General features: G+C 26.1%; 1 protein-coding gene across 2 annotated transcripts in view; it reads left to right on the forward strand.

Annotated features, from left to right (window-relative positions):
* Nucleotides 1–25,436, forward strand: part of LOC107457480 (leucine-rich repeat-containing protein 15-like) — a 97,811-nt gene that overhangs the window by 9,442 nt on the left and 62,933 nt on the right. The window contains exon 1 of one of the 2 annotated variants that reach the window (XM_016075647.3): nucleotides 6,154–6,351. The exons of the other annotated variant lie outside the window; for it this stretch is intronic. The gene's annotated coding sequence lies outside the window, so the exon portion shown is untranslated. Of the gene's footprint in view, nucleotides 1–6,153; nucleotides 6,352–25,436 lie in introns of those variants that run through there. 2 annotated transcript variants of the gene reach the window in all.

Raw genomic sequence — 25,436 nt, forward strand, 5'->3', positions numbered from 1 at the left:
TTTCAATAAATGCTGTGAAAACACGTTTTGAAATTCATGTTTCTAATGATTCCACTACTGTTATGTTGGGATTGTTGAAAATTAGAGACATATAATAGGTATTCGTTTTTATTATACATTCTTATACTTGAAACCAAAACATCACCCAAGCAAACTGTTATAAGCTTTCAAACTTACACGTGTGTCTAATTACGACTTATATACAGTTTAAAAACTTCCTGTCAAGGAATTCCTCGGGAAAAAATGGGATTAACTTCAACGGATTTTTAAAAAGATGTCTACGACTTATTTTTGTTTCACGTTTATGAGGTGAAATAAAAAGACTTCACCAATCTCGATAAATTGAAAACTTTGCTGAAAGTTTTCTGTAATCTCAGTTTTATTGATTGATCCGAATTTCAGTTCATCTTTTAACCAATCAGAGGAAAGTTTATCTAGTGATATTTCCATGGCTTTTTATTCATTGAATAAAACAAATATCTCTTTAATCTGAAGTTTTAGAGTTAATCCAAATTAAAAATGATGCTTTTCTCAAAATGACAGAAATTTTCATTTTAAATCAGGTCCAGCATTGAGTTAAAATTTTATATCAAATGATTTTTTAACAAGATTTAAGAGCATTTTAAACATTGTTTGAAAAATATACGTTTTAATTAAAACCTATTTATATGGAGTGGAAAAATATCCATTTTATTTTTGCTTTTTTTTCTAAAGTAACCTACAGATATGTACAGATACCATGTAAAGTTTATTTTGAACAAGAAAATGGCTCTTAATTCTTATGGGTTTGTTTTATTTATTATTCATTTGAGCTTAGTGAATTGAACGAAACCATGTAAAAATTTCGGATGAAATTGCGGTAAAAAATATTGGCTCCCTACGGTAAAAAATATTGGCACCTGATGATACTTGGTCATCAACCGTAAAATCCATTTTTTCGTAAAATTTCATACCGTAATTTTTGCAGTAATACTTATTTAGTTACATTATTTCAATATTTTTACAGTAAATATTACTGTAAAAGTTGCGGTAAGTAATATTTATTTTGTTGCGGATTTTACGGTAAAAAGTACTGGTACCCTGAATGTCGGTACATTTTACCGTAATTTCATCCGGAAGAGCACGTAATTATTGGTTCTAAAATACAATTCTAAAATACAATTTGGCTTAAAAGTTATTAATTTTTATATTTGTTTAGCCTAATTTAATATAACTAAATGAAAGAAACATAAATTATTTTATGGATGTTTTTTAATGCTAATACTGCAACATAGCCGCTATAAAGAGATCAAAAATAGTTTTAAAATTTTATTCTCAAAGGGGGTTTATTTCCAAATATTGTGTTAATTTAGAATTTACTTTTAGGAAATCAATCTGAATTACATTTCATTTCTAATTATTATTTGAATGACACATTGAATTATTAATAATTATTTTACTGAATCGCCTTCTTTTACCCATAAAATCTAAATATTGAGCGTATAATATCAGTTTAATCACTTGAAACCTGAGCATTAAAGTAATAGCAGAAAATGCAATTTTTATTGAAATATGTGGCTTAGAAAAAGTAAACTCATAGTTACAACATTAAATATTTGTTGAGAAAGTTCAATTAATAAAACTTAACTATTATTTTTCACTTTTTTTAATTATTGCATAAAAAATTAGTTTAAACTATTAGCTTCTTTTCTACATATTCTAAGATTCTTTAATAGTGTATTTCTTCAGTTTTTCATAAAATAAAATCCATTAAATTCAAATAATAACATATTTCGATGCCAGAATGAAAAAAAAGATTACTCAAATAAAATTTCTTTCCTTTCTGATAATTTTTCATTGTAATACGAAATTCTGACCAGTGGGAGTAAAACCTATTATATTCTTACACAGACAATCGCTTGGTAAAGACTTACAAAAAAATCATAAAATATATAATTTTCTAAGTGATAAAAATTTTACAAATATTGTCCTTCTATTGGACGCTTTGTCTCAATAGGATAGGAATCTTATAAAAACGTATAACATAGAATAATAACACTTTTTTAATCGAGTTTAACTTATTACAAAAAATTAGTTTTAAATAACAATAGAAAAAGAGATGGTTGGTTTATTGTTTCATATTATTATGATCCATTATTATTAACATAATTCATTATCAGTATTATAATGATTTATTATCATTGTTATCATGATTCATTGTGGTTATTATGATTCAGTATGTTTATTAATATGTTTTATCATTATTATTATGTTTCATTATCATTATTATTATGATTAATTATTATTACCTTAATACCTCATCATTATTTTCATGATTCATTATTATTATCATGATACATTATCATCATCATCATTATTATTATGATTCATAATTATTCATGATCATTAAACTAATCTTAATTATTCTCGCCGCACTTGAAACTTTTTTTTCGCATTTTTTTCTTATAAAACCAAATGTAAATAAAACATTTGTTACTGGCTCTTTCGAATCTTTGAACATTTTTCTTATTTGTTTGCCAGAGTTTTATGAATTCATTTTCTTTTATGTATCAGGGGTTGTCTTTTCTCTGTTTTGAAATACAAAACGCAGGCTGTTACAATTCTTCAACATCTTGCATAAAAATACAAGAAAAGAGCACAAAATCGTAAAACTTCTTTTACCCCCATTCTGCACCTAGATCAACTTCTTTACTCTATTAATATGCTTACAGAATTTGCTTGCACGTTAATTTGCTTACGATTATTCACCATACATAATCTATTTGTTTATACACGGATTCTTTATTTTTATAACTTTGTTTTCTTCTCTAAGTCCCCGATAAGATCAACGTAACATACTCTAGATTATTTATACGTGTCAAAATAAAGAACCAACCTTTTAAGAATTTTTAACTTAACTTTAACTTAATTTTTTCTGGTGTAGATTTGTTTGAACTTAATAAGAAGCATAGGTTCTCAATGAAGGCTTTATCACCCTCCAGTGGGCGGGGAAGATTCTTAGGGGACGTTAAAAAAGTTTTCGCGTATTTAAGGGGTGTTAGGTAATTCTACTGACTCGTTAACAAACTGCGGGTGAAATTAGTATTGAATATGAGAACACGCTAAAATTCAGAATTTTTTGGTTTCTATCGACGAATTATTTACATTTCTTACTCAGTATATAATATTTGTTATTAAAATTGTTTGTCTTAAAAAAAGGGTTATTATTGAAATATAATTAACTTTGGACATCATATTCTTTTATTATAAAATATAAGGCTAGTGTGCCAAAGTGAGATGCTCCCTAAACGTGACAATGTTCTGTCACTATACACATGGCATCAATTGAATATTGAGCACACTAGTCAGAAAGCTGTTGGAAATGTGATTGGCGATAAGCGAAAATAGTGTAAATTGTTATGGATTTTAATTTCCATTTGGCAATAATATGTCGATAAATCCTGCTTGCTATAGAGAGAAATAGTTGAAACTTAATTTTTGTCAAGCAGAAAGGCGCAGTTACAATTTAAATTCAGATTTCAGTTATAAATTAGATACCTAAAAAATTGGTTGGAATCTTAAATGACGATAAATTTTAACTCGTAATAATATGACTATAAATTCTGTTTTTTAGCAATAAGAAAGCAATTGAAATTTGTCATATCATCCAGCACAGAGTTTTGACTGAAATTGTTGACTTCTAGATAATTTTAAAGTGATCTTAGTTTGACGATAAGTTCCTGTCGACGATAATATGATACATTCTACGCGTAGTACTCAAAAGATGTTGATAACTTATATAGTCATCTAGAGTGGAGCTCTTTCAGTTGTATTTTAAGTACTCTATCTAGACTTCAAATGTTTGGAATTTTCATTGACGATTAACTCAATATTTCTTTAAAATGAAGATAAATTATATTTTTAACGTTTGGAAAATGATTGAAGCTTGTAATGTTATCAAAGATTAAGAGTTACTATTAAAATTGTAGAATTCTAGCTAATTTTAAACTGATCATGATTTTGAATGGCGTAATAATAGACAAGGTAATGGTGTTTCGTAACAAAAATATTAAATTACATAAAATGGGAAAATATTAAATATTTATTTATTATTCTTATAATTACTGTTCGTTTTCGCAAGGGAAGGCTGAACGTTTCTTGACTTGCAAGGTGGGTGGTGATTAAAAAAAAGTTGGAAACCTACGCTATAAATGTATGCCTCTAAAAAATGTTTTTTCGTTTTAAAAAATAAAATCTGCATACATTTATAATTTAATTGTAGTATTTTTAAGGAAATTTGATAGCATAAAAAATGTAGTGAAGCGGAATAGTTATGCACGTGCTTAGTAAATAAACCATATACATTTAAGTTTAGTTGGATGTTTACTTTTTCAATACTTGCATTAATTTAAAAGAAGTAAAATGATATACGTTCATGCGAAAATAGATATAGTTGCTTGTATATCAATTCAAACGAGATTTAAAACTTTTATCACAACCACGTTCAAGTTATTTGATTTATGTCAACCATTAAAGTAATTTTTAGTTGTCAAAACAACAATAGTGATTTTAAATTTAAAAACTTATAAATAAAGTAATCTAAATGTCCGTAAACAAACATTTCAAATAATTTTCTTAATTATGTTTTTTTATGTCTATTACATACTTACTAAATTTTTTTTAATAATTATGCAAGGTGACTTTAGAAAGGAAAAGAGAAAAACCTTTTGAATGGAAAGTATTATTTTCGTATTAACTTCACACAAAAAGGAAGCCATTATAATTTGCTAGGAAACGGAAATATTTGCAAGAATGGAAAAATTGCGAAAAGAAAAATATTTAAACAGTTTAAGTGTGAAGTGAACCTGTAAGGAATTAAAAACTGCTTTTATTAGGAGAAAAATTAACGTTTTATCGGGGTTGCTATCATCCACTAAAATGTTAAATGTCCTCGAAACTATTTTTAATTAAACATTTCTCTAAAGCACATCATTTTACATTTTAACTGAAGATTAAGCTAAATAATTTTCACAACACTGAACTTACAGTAATTTTCTGTAGATGAGCCAAAACCAATCAGAATTGGGTTCAAATATTAAGCCTGAATCAAACTAATAAAATAGTTTTTTTTGGGAAAAAATGTATCATAGCAAATTGTTAAGATTTGTATTTGGCTAATAACAAATATATACAGAAATTTACAAAAAAATTGCTCGAAGAGCAAAGTAGAATCCTAAAATAAGAGCTTATAGAGAATCAATGATTTTTTATTTGAGAGCGCAACGAAACACAGTTAAAATAAATTTTAAAACTTCTGCAACAAACGTAAATTTTTTTGCGCAACTGTAGAAGTATCATACTACGTAATTCAGCAACTTGGTATTCCTGAAAGTAGAAATAATGGAAGAAAACTGTTTATACATTTATATTTAGCACCCTAGATATTATAGATATTGTTATAATCAGCTTAAAAATCTAATCCACTAAATTATCGTTGGCGTGTATTATCATGAAACTATTTCAAGTCAAATTAAACCCATCAATTCAAATAAATTTGAATTAATTTTAATGCTACGGATTATCACTAAAATTCTTGTAAATCACTGTATATATTCTACAATTACTTGGGGCAAAAATAAAAATAATTCTTAGAGGAAATACCCATTTTATGTTTTTTTTATCTGACTGAAAGAATCTCCCCAAACTGGTGATTATTATTATTTTTGTTTAATATTTAAGATATTTATTCGTCTATAAGTTCAATCAAATCTTTCCTTTGCTTTGAGTATAAGGAATATAAACTGTGGTTCTTTTAAAATTTCCTTGGCGAAAAATCTTCCAAGATCGCATTTAAAAAGGTAAGAGAATCAAGTATACAAATTAACTCTTCTCTGAATAAAAACAAAGCTAATATTTTTGTACTCCATTACTATTTACCATATTCTTAAACTAATTCAATTTTTTTTCCTACATCATTCAGATGAATGAATGAATCCGGATTAAATTGTTCTTTTTTCTGCTGTGCAAACGAAAGAGCGTGCCACAAACATTTGTCAACTTTTTTCCCACATAACCAATCACTGAAATGCCCGTTTATGGAAAATAACGAGCTTGTGAAAGAGGGCGCAGGCCTCCCTCTGACCATGTAATCCCATGCGCATCATTCGAGTTTCTCACTTTCAAACTAGCCACAAGTAAAGGCACAGTTCATATCCCTTTTACTCTGGAAAAACGCCAAACTTTTACCTTTCTATCTTTTTATTCGAATAAATCCCAGAATATAATGTGAGCAAACTCTTCATAATTTTTCGGAAATTTATTGGACAGGAAGAAATGTTCTTTCCAACTATTTTACGAGATCTATCTTAGTAGGTAAGTTAATTATAACATTTTTCTTAATTAAGAAAAGATTTTTTTATTGAAATTATATTTGAAATAAATAATATTTAAAAAGTTTATATAGGAATTAATTCACTGTTTTGAAAATTTAATATAGTTACAAAATAATAATAGAATAAATCACAGAATATATTGTGAACAAACCATTCCTAATTTTTCCTAAATTTATTGGACAGGAAGAAATGTTCTTTCCAACTATTCTGCAATATCTATCTTAGTAAGTTAATTACAACATTTTTCTCAATTAAGAAAATAATTTTTACATTAAATATACATGAAATAAATAATAATACTTGTAAAGTTTATACAGGAATTAATTTGCTGTTTGAAAAATTCAATGCAATTACAAAATAATATTAATTGAATTAATCCAAGAATATAATGTGAGCAAATCATTCATAATTTTTTTGAAATTTATTGAGCGGAAAGATATTTTCCTTCCAACTATTTTTCAGGATCTATCTTAGTAAAATAATTATAATATTTTTCTCAATTACGAAAAGATTTTTTTAAATCTTAAATCTCTATATGAAATAAATAAAAGATTTTGTAAAGTTTAGAGTGAATTAATTGACTCGTTAAACAATTCAACGAAATTACGAAATAACAATAGTCGAATAATTCCCAGAATATAATGTGAACAAACTCTTCATAAGTTTACTGTGGGGGGGGGGGAAGAAATGCTTTTTCCAGCTATTTCACAAGATCTATCTTAATTAAGTAAGTTAATTATAATATTTTTCTCGTTTAAGTATACTATATATGAAATAAATAATAATATTTATATAAAGTTTATACAGGAATTAATTCACTGTTTAGAAAATTCGACATAATTACAAAATAATATTTAACTGTCCAAGGAATTTCTAGCTCGCAAATAATTTACAGAAATTTTATAACATTTTAACGATAGTTAATTAAATAATTGAACATAGTGAATATAAGGAATTATAGGAAAGTATTTATTGTGAAAATATGATTCGCGATTACTTATAAGCTTCTCCTAAAATTAAGAAATTATTTTTATATCAAAACTATAAATAAAATAAATAATGCCATTTATTAAGCTGATACAAAAAGTAATTATCTGTTTACAAGAATCAACATAGTTACAAATGAATTATTAATTAAACGAGGAGTTTATTACCCAAATATAATTTACGAAATTTTATAATATTTTTACTATAATTTAATATAATAAAATAATTATAAGTATGTACACATAATAAAAAATAATTGATTATTGGTTAGTTATAACCATTCATAAATTAAGAAAATACGTTTTCCAATAAAACTATAAAATAAATAATGCTATTTATAAAACTTAAACAGAATAAATTAGGACTTTTTTCCCATGAAGAAATTTTATTTTATTATTATAACTATAAATGAAGGAAATATTATTATTTATCAAATTAATAAAAAAATAATTATTGTTAAATGATTTGGATCTATTTCGGTAAGTAAATAAACTAACCTTTTTTTAATAAAGAAAATAATTTTGTTTATTAAACTATAAATGAAATGAATAATGCTATTTATAAACCTTATACAGAAAATAATTTGAAGTTCAGAAAATTTTATTTAATGACATTTAGCTGAATAAGATGTTAATAACCCGTAAATAATTTATGTAGTTGTACTACACTTTTAATTATACTTAAACGATTATCTTAATAAGAGGCTTGTAAGTTGTAAAATTTTTAAATTTATTGGTTTATTAATATTTTTAAGAAGACGTCAATTTATTTTACATAAAGAATTATCAATACATTTTGCATTATAAAATTTATTGTCTTCGTTTTTTAACGTAATTAATTGTAATGAGTATCAGCATTATTTGAGAAATACAACTTGTTAGTTACGCGCATTTATTGTCAATCGCACGAAACAAATTTGGAAGAGAAACGTCTAATCACTAAGTTTTTATAGTTGTTTAATAAAGCTCAGAACTTGCTTTAAGAGATTTCTTTGAGAAAGTTTCACGAAGAAGCATATGGAAGGAAACGTTCTTTTTCTAGAAGATTACGACTGACAATAAGTAGATCTGCGGAACTTTAACGATCAGCTTTATGTACTCCTTAAGTTATTTTAGATTGCATACTCATTCCCCTTCAAAAAGTGAATTCGTTTCATTCCAATGTGAAAAATATTTTTATAAATTTATTTTAATTTTTTTCAATGTTGATGTGGTAAGGTTATCAATGAAAATTTCATTTTGTAATGTTGTATTGACGTAATTTTTTTTTGTAAGAGAAGTTTATTTAAAAAAAATAAGAAAGTTAAAAAAAATTTTAAATTTCAAACAGATTGGAATTTCTTTTCAGATTTTTAATTTTGAACTTATGAACAGATTACCGCTGCCCTGAACTTGAACTTTTATTGTTTTTTAACACTGCACTATAACTCGAGTAAACGTTAAAGAAGCAATTGAGAAAAATGATTTGCTTCTAAATAGCATTATAGTTATTTTTGTCTAAGTAACTAAGCGTGTTAGTATAAAACAGGATTTCTCAAACAAAAGTCAACGGCTTGATTGACTTCAAAATCAAAGGGCCTTTTTAAAAATTAGGAAAATTGAATATTTTTATTAAAAAAATTAAACCAGTTGGGAATATTTTCGAAGCAAACTTTGGTGCTTCAAGTAAACATTACTGAAAGTAATTATGTACTTACTTTACAAATTATTTTAATTAAATATTAATTATAACAGTTAATTTCGAGTATGTAACAATGAATTTTTGTAGAAAGAAGGGGATACGAAAAGCTTTTTAGACAACCCCCACAAAAAATTTCCAGATTGGTTTCGTAATCTAATTATCTGATTTTAAATTAAGAGAAATTAATATTTAAATTTTCTTTAATTAATTTGAAAAATTTTAAAATCAAACTTCAATGTGTTTCAAATAAACGTAAAATATTCGTGTGTGTGTGTGTGTGTGTGGGGGGGGGGTTAATGTATATGTTTTTAAAAATCATGTTGATTTAATGTTTATAATAATTAATTTTGCTTAAGTAACTGAGTTTTTCTATAAAGAAGGTGCTCACAAACTTTTTTTTAGCCGTAACCTGAAATCAAATACGTGATTGCTTTTGCAATCAAAGAATCTTTTAAACATTAGGAAAATTAAATATTTTTTCAATATTTTTCGAAAACTACTTCAAAGTATTTTAAAATCAATCTTTTATACTTTGTATATACATAAAATAGGTTAAAACAAAAACAGAATAACTTAATGACACTTTATGACTTAATGACTTTAAACTTAAGATCGAAGAAATAAATAAAGCATAATGTAACGTAATGAGTAAAAATCCAAAAGTTCATAGTCTTACTGCTGTTTCGATGTTGAAAACAAACTTCAGTTTTCACAATTTCATAGTTTTCAGACTAAAGAAACTGACACAAAGTTTAAGAATATGCACTAAAACAATTAGAATTTTAATTCAAGAACAGTAAATACTTTATCAAAAATTAATTACTAATTTCTTTTTAAATTACTATTTCAATTTAGCTAGTTAAATAAGACATTTTGATGTCCTCTATTTCATATTTAAGTTACGTTAAAATTTGCAATTAAAATTTCGTGTCTGTTAAACAACGATTTAATAATTTGAAGCAATTAATAAAATATATTGGACATTAAAAGTTGAGTTAAATATCAAATTCTCCCGAGTAAAAAAATTTATTCCTAAAAATGTGTTCCAAAAAGTATATTTTAGGACACACTATTGTTGGAATATTTTAGAACATCTTATTAAGAATGATTCCCTCTTTAAATTTTTTCCAAGATCCTTAATCTTAAGAGCCATTCAAATAACAGATGAAACGTATTCCTTCTTTACAATTAAAAAAATTTTTTTTGTGACTTCACATAAATTTAACAAAATTAATGTACTTAAAATCAATAAATACATAACTGAATTAACCAACTATGAAAAAATCAGCAATTATACGTTGTAATAAATTTTTTAAAATTAAAATGTAACTAGGGGATTGAACACTGTAATTATTATTGAAATTTAGTTCTTTCGGAATTTAAATTAATATATGCGTTTGCTATTTGCAGCCATAAAAGACGTTAAAATAAGTCATTTTTCTGTACTTACGTAAAATTAAGCAAAAGAAAAATCAGCTGAATAGTTAACGAATAACTATACTGTAAACAATACCGGATCAAATTTAAAAATTTCCCGGCACTCAGAATTATAATTATTATCCCCAGGCTAAATAATTATTACTGTAAAATATACGGTATAAAATTTACTGTAAAACTGTACTGCATTATTTTAATTGTATGCTATTGTATTACTAAAAAAATATAGGGTATTTTTTAATGTAAATTCCATTTTTACTAAATATCTGATTTACCGTAATTTTATACTGTAATAATTACCGTAAAATCACTGAGTCATTCTAATTAAATGAGTATCACTGTAAAAATTATGGCATAATTTTTAGGGTAAAAATGTATTTTACTTTAAAATTAATTTTACGGTTAATGCACCCAGGGTGCGGACACTTTTTTGCATAATTTAAACCAGAATTTTTCACAGTGCAAAGTGTAAAATAATAAACGTGAAAGAAAATGGAATGATACGCTTCACAGTATTGTGTTATAAAACAAAATAATTGACCCTGATCATCCAGATAATTATCCGAAAATATATTTATAATAAATATGAAAGAAAAAAAAACTTGAAAAAGTTATCCCATAAGAATGCTTCTAAAAGGTGACAATAATTTAGTAATTTGCGTTTTCTAATTGATTTTTTACACTTATATCTATTAAATGTTTTAAATTTAAATATTATTTTAAAAAAACAGTTATAAAACATTTAATGATAAAGAGCAAATAAATACTTAATCGGTTTTATAAAATTATTTCAAGGAAATCTTGAATTACTTCAAGTTTACTTTTTTAAAAGAGATATTTTTTAAGGTTTCTTTTCATATCTGTTTTTTTTTCAATGAAAAGAGAAATTTATTGACTTACGACTGTAGAAAAATTGGCTATCAGCTGAATGGAAAAGAACCTCAATAAGAAAGTATAAAGCAGTTTTTTTGCTGATCAATGAATTGTATACCATGGTCGGTTTTAGATCAAAAAGATTCAATAATGCATGTTACAATAAAATAAAAATTGGTTTGACGTTTTTACAATTATAAAATATAAGTTTTTATATCAATAGAATCTTCAGAAATTGTCAGAATTTAATATATTTCTTTTGCTCATCTGATAAAATTATAACTATTTCTAAGACATTATATTCTTTTTTAAAAGTAATCTGAAAAATAAAATAAATTTCTGACGTTGACGTTGTCCTCTTTTGGAATTTGTGCAACTAAACCCTACATTCAATTCAATTCTCATTTGTGACGATTCAAAATTTTTTTTGGATGTATTTCGAATGTCATTTCATCCCGAAATTACATAATTCGAAACGCGAACTCTCAATTATTTGACGAAATTACTTCTTTATTCGTGAGTCTTACCTGTTCATTCTGGGAGTTGTATGAAATTTTCATTTGAGTTTAAAACTTTTTCCTTGCATGACGGGATAGTACAGAGGTTAGTACTCTCGCCTTTCAAGTCGGTTTCCCAGGTTTAAATCCTGGTGATGATTGAGAATTCATTCACCTATCCTATCTTTATTTCATGTTGCATTCCCTTAGCAATTGATTATAATCGATACTTAACATTAAGTCTAATGTTTTTGGCGAAATGTGTATCCTTAAGTAAGTGACGATAATTATTTCCTCAAATTGACAAAATGTTTGCTCGGAGCATTTTCCAGGAAGCCGTGTAAATTTTTGTGAATTTTGAGTATCTATTTTTTAAAATGATTGACATATTTTTCAAAAAAAAAAATAAAAACTGAAACTAAAAATAATTAAATAAGTAAATAATAAGAAATTTATAAACTGATTACATTTAAACAGGGGTGAAAGACCATATATATCAAGACGGAAAAGAGTAAAAACTGGTAACAAGTAAATTTCATTTTTAAATTTTTTTTGGGAATAATAAAAATCTATTACTACCAATTGTTTTTAACGGATATAATTTTTATAACGAATTGCTTCTTCGCCGAGAAAAAATTACCTACAGTGAATTGTTTATTGTTAAGACTAGATTAACTCCTCCCGAATATTATCTAATATTGAAATAGTATCCTACCAGTATTTTCTCTTTTCCGTCTCTCTTTCAGGCATTTAAGTGTTACCCCCCCCCCTCAAGAAAAAATAAAACTTAAGCCTGTTATTAATTTTTAGCGTTAATATGTTATAGAATTTGTTTCTAAGAATATGAGTATATTATATTGTATATACGAGTGTATACGAGTATATGTATGATTAATTTAATTATTTTATTGATGTGATGTGTACTATTTAATTTTACTTTTTCAAAATATATCATAGGTTGAATAAATATCGTGGGTGTAGTACAACAATTAGAAATCAATATTTATTGAATTTGAGTTATGAATACATTTCATATGATTAGGTTACCTAGTTATAGGTTTTAACCTTCATAACTCCAGTAATTAAATAGATAAATAAAAACCTCACAAAAAATAAAATTTAAAACTTAAACCTGTAATTAATTTTTAGTGTTTAGAACTTGTTTCTATGAATAGGAGTATACTATATCGTATATACGAGAGTATTATATCATATAATTAATTAATTCAATTATTTTATCAATATATATCATAATACTTGTGATGTATGCTGTTTTATTTTACTTTTTCAAAATATATCATACGTAGAATAAATTTAGAGATGGGAATATATCGTGGGTGTAGTACAATAATTAGATAATTCAATATTTTTTTAAATTTGAGTAGCGAATACATTTCTTGTGATTAGGTAATCTAGCCATAGGTTTTAAATTTTATAACTAAATAACTTTTTTATTATCCGTCTGTAAAATCTAATAGTAGGTGTAGGAGCTGGACAATTTTGCAAATGCGACAAAAAATTGATTTAAGATATTAATTTTTTCACAATCGATGTTTTATTGTTATTTTTTCATAGTACTACACTCACGTTAATAAATCGAAATGTGTACAAATCTTGATTTTGGCTCTTAATTCACAATTTGTGTGATGGTTCACAATTTGTGTGATGGCTCCCAATTTGTGTGATGTTTCACAATTACAATATTCACAATTACAATGCAATATTAATATTATGTAGGCCTTTTGAACACGAAATATATGCTGGCATATTTTCTAAGGTACTAATAATAAATCGAAAATAAAAAAATCATACGTTTATTAGGCGAAAGTATGTTCTTTTACCAAATTTTTTATTTTTTCCTTTAGTACTAATTATTTAGTACTAATTATTTAGCAATATTAATATTATGTGAGAATTTGAACATGAAGCATATGGTAGCATATTTTTGATGTTCTATTTAAGAACCGACAGAAATTGAATGCTTATTCAGTGAAAATGTGCTTTTTTAAAAAATCCCCAATTTTTATTTAGCTTTAATTATTCAATAATATTAGTTTTAAATGAGCCTTAAGAACATGAAGTTCATAATTTAGTAAGTAAATCCCATCCTTAAGCTACAAGTTACTCAGGGTGCCTTTTTACACTGACTATAAATATTGAGGTGACAGGCGTTTCGAATCTTTCGTAATAAGTTAAGTTCAACATCTTACTCGTAAAACAACAACGATCTGCAGAGATTTAGTTTTCCTTAATAATTACCTCACTTTTTTAAACGTCATAAAAATCATTGCATTTTACACCTCATTTATGTGATATCAACGTTTCCTTAAAATTGAAAAAGGATTGCAAATGATTTCAGGTGATTTACAGATAAGACTACAATTTACAGATAAGACTAGAAAAATCAAATTAATTCCAATCTAAGGTTTTAGGAAAATTAATATTGACTTACATTAATTAAAATATTAATTTGTAATAGAATATTTCCCTATTCTAAAAAGAGATTTTGAACTCAATGCAGTTCAGAACCATTATTTATTTGATAAATATTGTTTTTAATTTTTTTATTTTATCAAAAAATTGAAATTTCAACTTTAAATGCCGCAAATTTCTACTAAAGTATTCACAGTATGATTAAGCAAATACACATGGAAGTGTACACCAGTGTTGCGAATTTACGATATCTCACAGAAGAGATTTGACCACTAAATAAAAATGATATTCAAAATGTCTACTTTAGCCCCATGTCCACTCTAGCTCCCTTGACCCATTATCATTCTACTCTTTGCAACAAATATACATGTTTTGAGATAACATTATTTAATACTAGTATAAAAATTTAGAAAAAAATGTAATAGTTTCAGGTGTTTTTATGTGAACACATATTAAGTTGCAAGACACATAGTTACTTATTATCCGAAGAGATAGTATGCTTTTCCGGATATTCTCATTTTTATTAATGTAAACCGTTTATTTTTGATATTACCTTCAAGCTCTTTTCCTTTTTAGGCACCAACTTTCTAATTTTGCTTAAAAATGAATGTATGGCGTTTCAATTTTGAATGCACGGGGTCTTCAAATTCAACTATTAGTATTTGTTTCAGAGCTATATGGACATATTTTAGCTTAATTTTTAAATATCGCTAATCAAATCTGTAGCCAACTTAGTTATTCACATTAAAGGTTATAAAGGTATAAAATGACCATAGGTTATTCATAAAAATTATTAGAATGAGTGATTTTTTTAGCATTATGTCTCCCGAACTATTATGAAGTGAGAGATAAAAGCATTTTTGTGGGACTACAAAATCTTTATTTCATTTAACACACTTGTTTTTTTTAACTCTAATCTACTCCCATGAGTCCAGTGGACCATTGATCTTTAATAACCTCTATTCAATCGAGTTTTTAATGAAAATCTTTTTTGATTATTCTGGACGTTATTCTTGATAAACATGAAAAAATACTATTTCTAACAATATGTTTCAATTAGATAAAAAAAGTATCACAGCATCAATCTGCATTTATTTCTCAAAAAAAAAAATTATTTGTAACGTAAAATAAAATAAAAATTATCTTTCAAAGTTTCAGGTTTAAGCTTTAAGATGAAAAAGTAACACAATGAAGCGTGAAGATTTTTATTTATTTTCACGCTTAAAAGTAAGCTATTTCTTTCATTGTGATTTATTTACCCATGTAATAGAGAGCTTGTAATTTATAAAGAATGAATGAAAAGAAACCAATGGCCTTATTTTCTCTAGATATATATAAAGAAAACAAAGAAAGAAGTAAAAAAGAAAAATATTTTTTTAAAGAGAATAAGAGAAATTATGAAAAAATAAACGAAATTATTAAAATTTTGAAAAAAAGAATTAAAATTTAAAAAAGCAAGAAAGAAAAACAACGAAAAGAAACAATTTTGTCGTCAGCTCACACGCCAACATCCGCAAAATCGTGCTAATATTGCTTTCTAATATTGTATGGCCAAATCAAAATCACTAGAATAGTATGAGGAGCACTACAAAAAAGAAATTGATTCGATAATGAAACAAATCGAGCCAAAAAAAACCAAATATTCCAGAAAAATGTAAAATAAAGCAGAAATAGTAATATATAAAGCGATGAGTGAGAACAGAAGTCCATCATAACTGTTATTAAAAATAATAAGTCTTAAATTCTTATTTTTCCATTTTTCTTCGTAAATTTCTCTTTTTTTTTAAATTCTTTACTGTGTTATATACATAATAAGCATTTGGGCACACTTCCAAATGAGGATATACGCGGTCTTAAGTACATATTTAAGTACAAAAGGTCTTGATATACGTCATACCTTTAGTACTTAAATATCGTGTAGCTCAAAAATCTTAGTAAAAACTGTACTAAATGAACGCAAAAAATCAAAGCTGTCATATTAGTTATAAGCAGAAAGCAAAATGAATAAATAAATAACTTAAAATTCTTATTGAGAAAAAAAAATGGAATTAAGGAGAATTCCTTGAGTTGTTACCACTTGTGAAAGGGTTAAATAGTTATTTCTTGTGAACTACTCAACTGATTCTTAAGATTATTTTGCTTAAGAATGACATAAAAAAGGTAAAAACTCAAATTAAATTTGATCGATTCATTTTATCAGTTATAATTTTCTTTAATATGATGTACTGACAAAGTAGTTGTTCGTTGATTCTGCGATTCTATGATATTTGATAAATTTTATTTCTTTGCATGATCCCTTAAAGTTTATCTAAGAACTTTGGAATCATTTTGTATACTCAACATTAATGTTAATAAATTTAAGGGAGTCTGAAACACATGTTTGAAACTTTTTTAAAAATGCATGCATAGTTTTGAACTATTCATACTGCTGTACTATATCAAAAAAAAAAAATGTTTCTATGAATCATTTTTAAAAAAACTTTTATATTTAAAAAAGCCATGTTTCGAAATTTTTCATACAGCTGAAATATTAAACTGCCATATTAAAGTATTTTGATTTTTTTTTAATAAAAAATGTCCACTCTTAAGTTTATTTTCAGCAAATTTTGCTATGCTTAGAAATTTTCAAACAATTTCTGAAATGGATAGATCATATTTTTCTCTTTTTTAATTTGTTTAAAGCAATTATAAAATCTAAAAAATGATTTTGGGTCAAGTTACGGTAAAAAGTACCGGTACTCAAGGTAACTGTACATTTTGCCGTAAAATTCATTTTTAAAGGAACGCGTTACGGATCAAAAAATCTGATATACTGTAATTTTTACAGTTATAACTACCGTAAAATCACTGAAACACTCTAATTAAATAGATATTATGGTATAATATTTAATAGTTAAAATAGATTTTGCGGATGATGTACCCAGAGTGCCGGTACTTTATACTGTAATTTAATCTAGAATTTTTTGCATTATAGAAACTTTTTTATTAATTTCTCGAAAACAAATTAAAATAAAATAATTAAAAATATGCATTCCAGATTCAATATAGTTACTTCTAATGGGTTTTTAGATGCATTGCTTAAAAGTTGTAAGAGTATTAAAAGTTTCAACATCTTTTAAAGTTCAATATTGAGTAAGAACGAAGCAAAATTTTATCTCTCGTTTTAATTTAGATAAAAACGAAATTTTTTCTCCGGTCAGACGATTAATAACTGCATTTTTTTTATAATTAAAAGAAAAATCATGACATATAACTTTATGTGACTTGGATGCCCTTACGATTTAAATAGTTTAAACTTACTTACAAACTCCACAATTTTTACCGTTACGAATTGAAACTTCTTTTACTGTTGTTAGAAAAGAAGCTTTAAGTACAAAATCCTTCATTTTTCATTCCCTCTTCAATTTTCAACCCCTCATCAGCAATTTCACTTTAGGGCTATTTGTCACTTTCCTCCTCATGCTCATGATAACTCTAGCTTTTGTGCGAATCTCCCGTCATAAATAGTGTATTTATCTACGACCCCAAAAACCTCTTCAAATCAATTGAATTTTACTGAGGTTTGAAATATAAAAGTTTATCTGCCTTTCGCGCTGCTGTAGGTGAGCAGAGTCAGCGCATTGTGCATTATTGCAAATTGTTAATCTATGATATCCTTAATAATATGTTATTGAACGCATGTTCACTAATTACATTTTTATGAACTTATTGAGTGAAATCATTTCAGTATCTTATTTAGTCCTCAACTTATAATAAAAACACTTTTAATGTCACTTATTCTTGTCGATATTAAACAGTGCTATGTATTTATATTTTTTTAGTCGAAATTATACATATATTTAAAAATCACAAGCAATGACTTTAGAAGTTGAGTAGAATGTATTTCTGCTCTGTATAATGTTAATTAGAAAGACTTTTGTATAGAACTTTGCCTTCATAAACCTTTGGAACAATCAAATACCCAGGAAAAAATTACGAATCAAATTACTGTATAAAGTACCGGCACTTCGGGTGCATCATTTGTACAATTTATTTTACTGTGAAATCCATTTTTACCGTAAAATATTATATCGTAATTTTTACAGCAATATTTACTTAATAAGAGTGATTCAGTGATTTTACTGTAATTATTACTGTAAAAATTGTGGTATCATACATATATTTAAAAACTAATTACCAAACAAGCAATGACTTTGGAAGTTTACTTGAATGCATTTCTATTGTTAACCATACAGACTTTTGTACAGAGCTTTGTCTACATAAGCCTTTGTATAAATAATATACATTGTAAAAAACTCCAAATCAAATTACGGTTTAAAGTACCGGCACTTTGGGTACATTTTCTTTATCGTAAAATCCCTTTTTAGTGTAATTCTTACAGTAAAATTTATTTATAGTGATTTAGTGATTTTTACTGTAATTAATACTGTAAAAATTATAAAAATTATGGTATCTGATTTTTTGTTCAGTAACAAGTTCAGGTAAAAATGAATTTTACGGTAAAAAATACCGGCAATGCCGAATTTTTTTTACCGTAATTTCTTGCAGCGTTAAACAACAGGATAAAATTGCCAAATTTAACTACATTTATCAAATTTTATCACGCATGATAAAGTACATTGTTTCCTTAATTTTCTGTTCAGAGCCAAAAATTTTAAAACTGTTTTTGATTTCATGTTTTACACTGATTTCAAATACACAAAGATTTTTCTTCTATGAGCTAGTTTCGGAGATTTACGATAGAAAAGAAAAGAGATTGCGCGTGATACTTTAAATTGTTTTTAACTACTTTAGGTTACTTTTTTCATATATTTAAATTAAATATTTTGATTTATTATTTTAATTAAGTTTCGGCATATCTACGCTGAATCCACTAAAAAATTGCCGAATTTCAGGGAACTACGAATAATCTTAAAATAATAGTCTATATAGAAACAATGTTTTCTTAGTTGAAAGCGCACCACATTTATTGAAAATAATTACTTGACAAGTAGTTACTTTATTTGGATGTCCTCTAGCATATATTCCTGTGTATAATGTAACCATACGAATTTTAAATAGAACTTTGCGTTTATAAAAGATTTATGATAATCATTTTATATCTAGAAAACAATTGCTGGACAAATAATTACTTTGTTTAGATGTTATGTAATATATATTACTACCTATATTATTAAACTATGTTGACATTTTTAAATAAAGATCTGTAATGCCATGTCCTTTGTTTACTGAAAAGCTACTTTCGGTTGCTATATTTTACATAGCTGGTGTTCTTAAATTCCCTAAAATGTAATTCTGCTCGTCGGAGGTAAAGGATACCATGTGACATAAATGTAATTTTTGAGGAGAGCAGATTTTAGTTTTTTTTTCAACTTTATTTTAAGATTTGTTAGGTAAACGTAGAAGGTGCTCTATGACTAGCTTCGCCATTTGTTATGACAGGACATAGTGTTATATACTATAAGATAGAGTGAAAAATCTACAACATGGACATTATATCTACTCAATTTTAGAAAATAATGGGCATGGTGTCCTTTACATTCGACTTACAGAATTGCATTTTAGGGAATTCGAGAGCTTCAGTTATATGAAATATAGCAACAAAAGGAAACTGTTTCAAAACAAAGGATATGACATAAATACATAGCTAATATAATAATAATAATAACCAAATTTAAATTCACACATTAAAAATATAGTCAGGAAATTTAGGACTTTTAGAAATCTATATATATATAATAGTATTTTTTCAGAGAATAGAGTTTTTCTTGGAAATCAATTCTTCAATTCAAAGTTTTTTTAAAATTTTTACTAATTTTCAATTATATTTGCTTATTGGAATGCAATTGAATGTTAGTAATTAATTAATATTTTTGAAAAAGAGATACAACTGTCACATAATGATAACAAGCTTTAAGTACGCTGGAAATTGTTTAAGAAATAAATTCTGTTAATGTTTCTGTTCAGTATCATATTAATATTTTCCAATTAAAGCTGAAGCTTATAAGCTAAGCCCATTTCCCGAAAAGGCTTAAAGTTTAAGCTTCGTGGAGTTTCTCTGACTAACGTGCGATCGCCACTTTTAAGCCTGTTCCAATTATCCCACATTTAAATCTGCTTTTGAAAATAAGATATTATAAGCATGCTAATTATTTAATATGTAGATATATAATTAAAAAACAATTTGTATTCATTATTAATTTAAGTCTTTCAGGTCTAGAAACTGGTAATTGTCATCAAGGATTTTATTCATAACCATCTGTTAAAATCACGCTGACCCAAGAAGCAATTAAAACCCGTTTTTAAACGGATTTTATTTGTTTCTTGGGTTAGTAACATATATAACATATTGTTATTTTATTACGGTTAAAAACCTTTCGTTTTTGTTTGTACCACACACCATTGTATTCATACAACATTAATTGAATTGAATTTAAAGCAATTCTGAGTTTTGAATTTTAAAGGAATGAACACAACTGCTTGAATCTAAAAATCTCCATTTCAATTACTTGAAAATTTAACTATATCAATTTGCTTTTTATTACTCATTCACTTAAATATAGTTCAGCTTCCTCGTAGTATAAGCCTATAGATTAGATATAGTATAGATATATTATAAGCTAATAGATTCTATAAAAAATAGATCATACAAAATTTGTGGATGAAATAAACGAATGAAAAAAATATACTTTATAATAACTCTAAGTTTATTGCAATTCAACTTATTTATTTTATATTTTGAACTTACTAAGCAGTCCCTATTGATGCATAGGTATGACAAAATGAAATTAAGAGACAGAAAAATAGGAAAGAAAAACTTTTTTCTTCCAATTTACGAATCAAAGAATTTGTTATCTTCAAAGATGAAGATAACAAATTTTTTCATCCATACAATTTCACAATTCGTTCTTTATTATCGATTTTTAATTTTGCTTTCGTAGTCAATTTTTTAAATCAAGATAAGAATAAAGTTATTACATTGATAGCTTAGAAAACTTTTAAGGTATCCGACTAGTTTCGACAACTTTTTTTAAAAAATACTAATATAAAATTTCAAAAAAAATACTTATTTGCTTTATTGCGTGAAAAACTTGTAAAACTAGCAAAAAATTATTATTATTTTCTAAATGGCAATATTTAGGTAAAAAATAAGACATTTTTTGCTTATACGTAACATGGTAAAAGATTTCTATCGCCTAAAACAAAAAATCCTTTGAGGATTTTATTTAGACTGCTATCAACTATGTTTTAAACCTTAAAAGTAAGTGTATATACTACTGAGTTAGGGATCAATGTAGTTTAAAAAAGCAAATTTTTAAAATTTTCCGTATTTGTCTTTGTGAAAAAACATACATAAAATGACAAATTCTGCTTTTTTCTCTCAGCTTGTAGTTCAAAATATGCGTGCTATAATCATAGGCACTAAAAAAAATTTTTAGACAATTATTGTAAAAACAACATGATATATCGTGCTTGAATAAATTTGATTTTGAGATAAATGCGATTAATCATTAGTCTATCTACTGTTAATTATTAGTCTATTCCATGGCACAAAAACTGCTATAACTTTGTAAATAATTGTAGTACAAGCAGATGTGAAGTATTTTCAGAAAGTTAAGAGTACAGGGATTCTAAATTGATAATTAACTTATTTTCGGAAGTTTTTCCCAAAATCATATTTTTGCACTAGTCGAGCACCTTAAAAATACGTGGTATTTGAATTATCTATTTTTTCTTTTACGTGTAGCTCACGTACGAAAAATTACAAAAAAATACCAACTCAGACAACTTTTAAAACACTTTAAAAATTCTTTTTTTAAATATATGTTGTGTAAATTGAGAAGTGATCAAGTTATGTTTTTTATAGAGAAATAGTCACAACGAAAGTCTAATCAACTCTTGTTTACGAAATATACATTGCAATTAATTAAGAATCATTGCAATTAATTAAAAATTACAATCCCTAAGAGCTAGTTTATTACGTAACCACTTAAAACTGCTCATTCAATTCTCACGTATTTTTTTTACAAAAATTTCATCAAAAATTACTAGAATTCCTTTTTAGTTATAGTAATTACGGCTAACTAAAATTTTTAGTTCAAAAATAAGCTCGTTCAAATTAATAAAAGAATTTATGGTTCACAATAATAATCCTTCGTGATAATAATTTTTATTTAACTTTAAAATTTTTTAAAAAGCTCTCAATCGGTTGATTTTTCTTATCTTCTAATAACTCTTTATTTTTTTATGGAATAAGATGAGAAAAAGTAATTACTTTAAACTCCTTTTTTGTCTCATGAAAAATCTACATAAATCTGATTACTGATTCTTATTTCTAAATATTTAGTTTTGTTATTCATTGCGAAAAAAATCGTAATAAAAAAAAATAATACATGCGTGTATCTTTTGTAATTTTTTTATCCAAATAATTTTGGCATCATGTTAAATTTTTTTTCTATATTGAATTGTTTTATTATTATAATTATTATTTACAAGAAAACAAGGAAAGAAACAAACAGGAAATATTTCTGTTACCAGGGATCACATGGTTCATAATGGTAACAATAAAAATAAATAATCATAAATGAACACAAAGAAATAAAAGGACAACACATAAAATTGAATATACAAACCTACGATTCACATAACATACTAAAGTATCAAGCAGGTGGCGTTTAATATAAGTAAAAATTTACAGTCACTATACATTTTAAGAAGCATACAATAAGAGAAAAATATAGTCAAAATTACCAGAATATGGTAAAATATACTTTTTCTGGCTCTATGGGAACACCAAAAAATCAGTAATTTTTACCGAAACGCTTTGGTAAAATTGCCAATAATATATAGTTTTCTAATATGTGATGAAATTTGGTAAATGTGGTGAAATTTGATAATTTTATCCCGATGCCTCATAGAATGGCATAAAAACAATTTTTCGTTTAAATTTACTTTTCAGTTATATATTTTTTATTAAATGAGTGGTAATAAGAACTATAATTTTGAAAACTGGAATTTCTGGTATGCCCGTACCATACGAATGGAAAATTATCAAATTTAAAGTTAAATATAATATATTTTGGTTTTATTTACCAGAATTTCTTACCAGAAATGTCATTTCCATAGATTACGGTACTTTTGCCAGTATTTTCTTCTACGTGCATAGGGTGAAAGGTAAAGTAAAAATAAGTTCTCAGTATCAATAACAGTAATTGAACATTTCTTTAATTTCCGTTTAATTGAACCTTTATTAGGAGCATTTTGCAAATCGGTGGGAATATTACCGAAAAATTTGGGAGCTAAATATCGTAAGTTTTGTACGATATATACTTTTATGAGGGTCGGTATTTTACATGTTACGTTAGATCTGGATTGGTTAACATTTTCGTGCTTTTTTACACTCATTTTGGACTCATATATAAATATAGACAGATTTTATAGAAAAGAAGATGATGAATCGGAAGAATGTTTAAAGATTTGAAAAGATTAATATTTATAGAATTATATCTACCAAATGAAATTATTGTAATTTTAATATTTGTATGTCTAGGAGCGGAAATTTTATTTATAGTCGTTGCATGAGAAGCGCTTTAAATATGTGTATTTTTCGTCTTCTAACTCCACAAAAATATGATTAATTTGATTCAGGATTTAACTCAAAGTACTAGCTTGGCCCTGGTAGTGCAAAAATGAGTCTAGAAAGGCTGTCTTTAAAATCAGTTTTAGTTTTTTGTTCTTTATTTTTTATCAATGCTCTCAAGCACTATTTCAATCAAACCTTCTATGTCCACCCTAAGCGTGGGGGAAAATATTGACCCCGAGGTCTATTCTTCTTGCATCACTGGGCATGGGTCTGCGTTTTCTAAAATTTCTTAGAAACGAAAAGCGTTTTACTGACATTTGCTTCTTTAGTGGTATTTTTCCCCATCCATAATAAGACAGTGAATAAGCTGTCATTTTCAAATGGTCATCGATGGATTAATATATATATATATATTATNTATATATATATATGGCACTATAAAGACGAAAATGATAATGATAAAAAGAAAAAAGAAAAAACCAACGAAGGAAATCAAAAAAGTTTTATTTCCTGCGCATAAGCTCCAAGTATATAGAACTCATAAAATAAAATTTAAATATCGAGAAAACATGGAAGATAATGAAGATTATTGAGAAGCGAAGAAGAAAAATTATTAAAATAAAATATTTTTAGAAAATATAGCCAGACACTTAACCAGACCTAGTATGACTAGACCTTAGGTAAATGTCCGAAATATATACTAGGTCTAGTGCCACTTTTGCTATAGCGCAAATATTTAAAAAAAATTAAACAAAGCGGTTGAATCAATTTTAAACTGATACCGAAATTATTGCCTTAAAATTAAAAAAAAATAATAAAAACTGCGCCAGATAAGAGTAATTGAAGTAGTTGCTTTATACAGCGCATGTGCGGGAAAAAATTTTAAAAAAATTATCCAGGTGCATCTAAAAGTGGGTGAATATCCCAAGACACCCTGTGGCTGTGTGTGACACAAATTGCCCATTTAACTTTTAGCATTATACACAATGACCGGGCAATGTAATAATTGCAACATTATTTATCATTTTGTCATATCCTTATGGGCACTTTTTAAATTGCCCGGGCATTATAAACGATGCCCAATTATTTACATTGCCCGTGACATATGTATATATAAAATGTGAAATTCATTAATTGTTTTTAATTGCCAAAATTAAAAGGTGGAGAAAGAATTTATTTAAAAGCTTAAGCGTCTAGCAAAGTAAATTGCCGAAACTTGTAGTAAATGATTCATTTTGTAATTTAACACATTTTCCGGTGATTGTGTGGAACCATTTCAAACAGAAAAATTTATGATGTAAATGAAGTGATAATTTGCGTATAATAAATGTCAAATAATGTAAACCAAAGTAAGTTTTTAAAACCAAAATATGTGTCTTTCTGCTGAAAAACTGGCCATTTTTAAAACATAAAACTTTCAGAACTGCTGATTTTTTCAATATTTTGCTGGAATAAGATATTAGAAGCATTAAGACAGCATGCTTTAAAGCATTAAAAAGTAGGCCTTGGCACAGGAAGGAAAGTTATTAAGTTTTTTATTCTTGATTTGGCTAGTTTAATAACTCTCTTTAAAAT

Source organism: Parasteatoda tepidariorum, chromosome X1 (genome assembly GCF_043381705.1).
Source record: "Parasteatoda tepidariorum isolate YZ-2023 chromosome X1, CAS_Ptep_4.0, whole genome shotgun sequence".
NCBI classification, from domain to species: domain Eukaryota; kingdom Metazoa; phylum Arthropoda; class Arachnida; order Araneae; family Theridiidae; genus Parasteatoda; species Parasteatoda tepidariorum.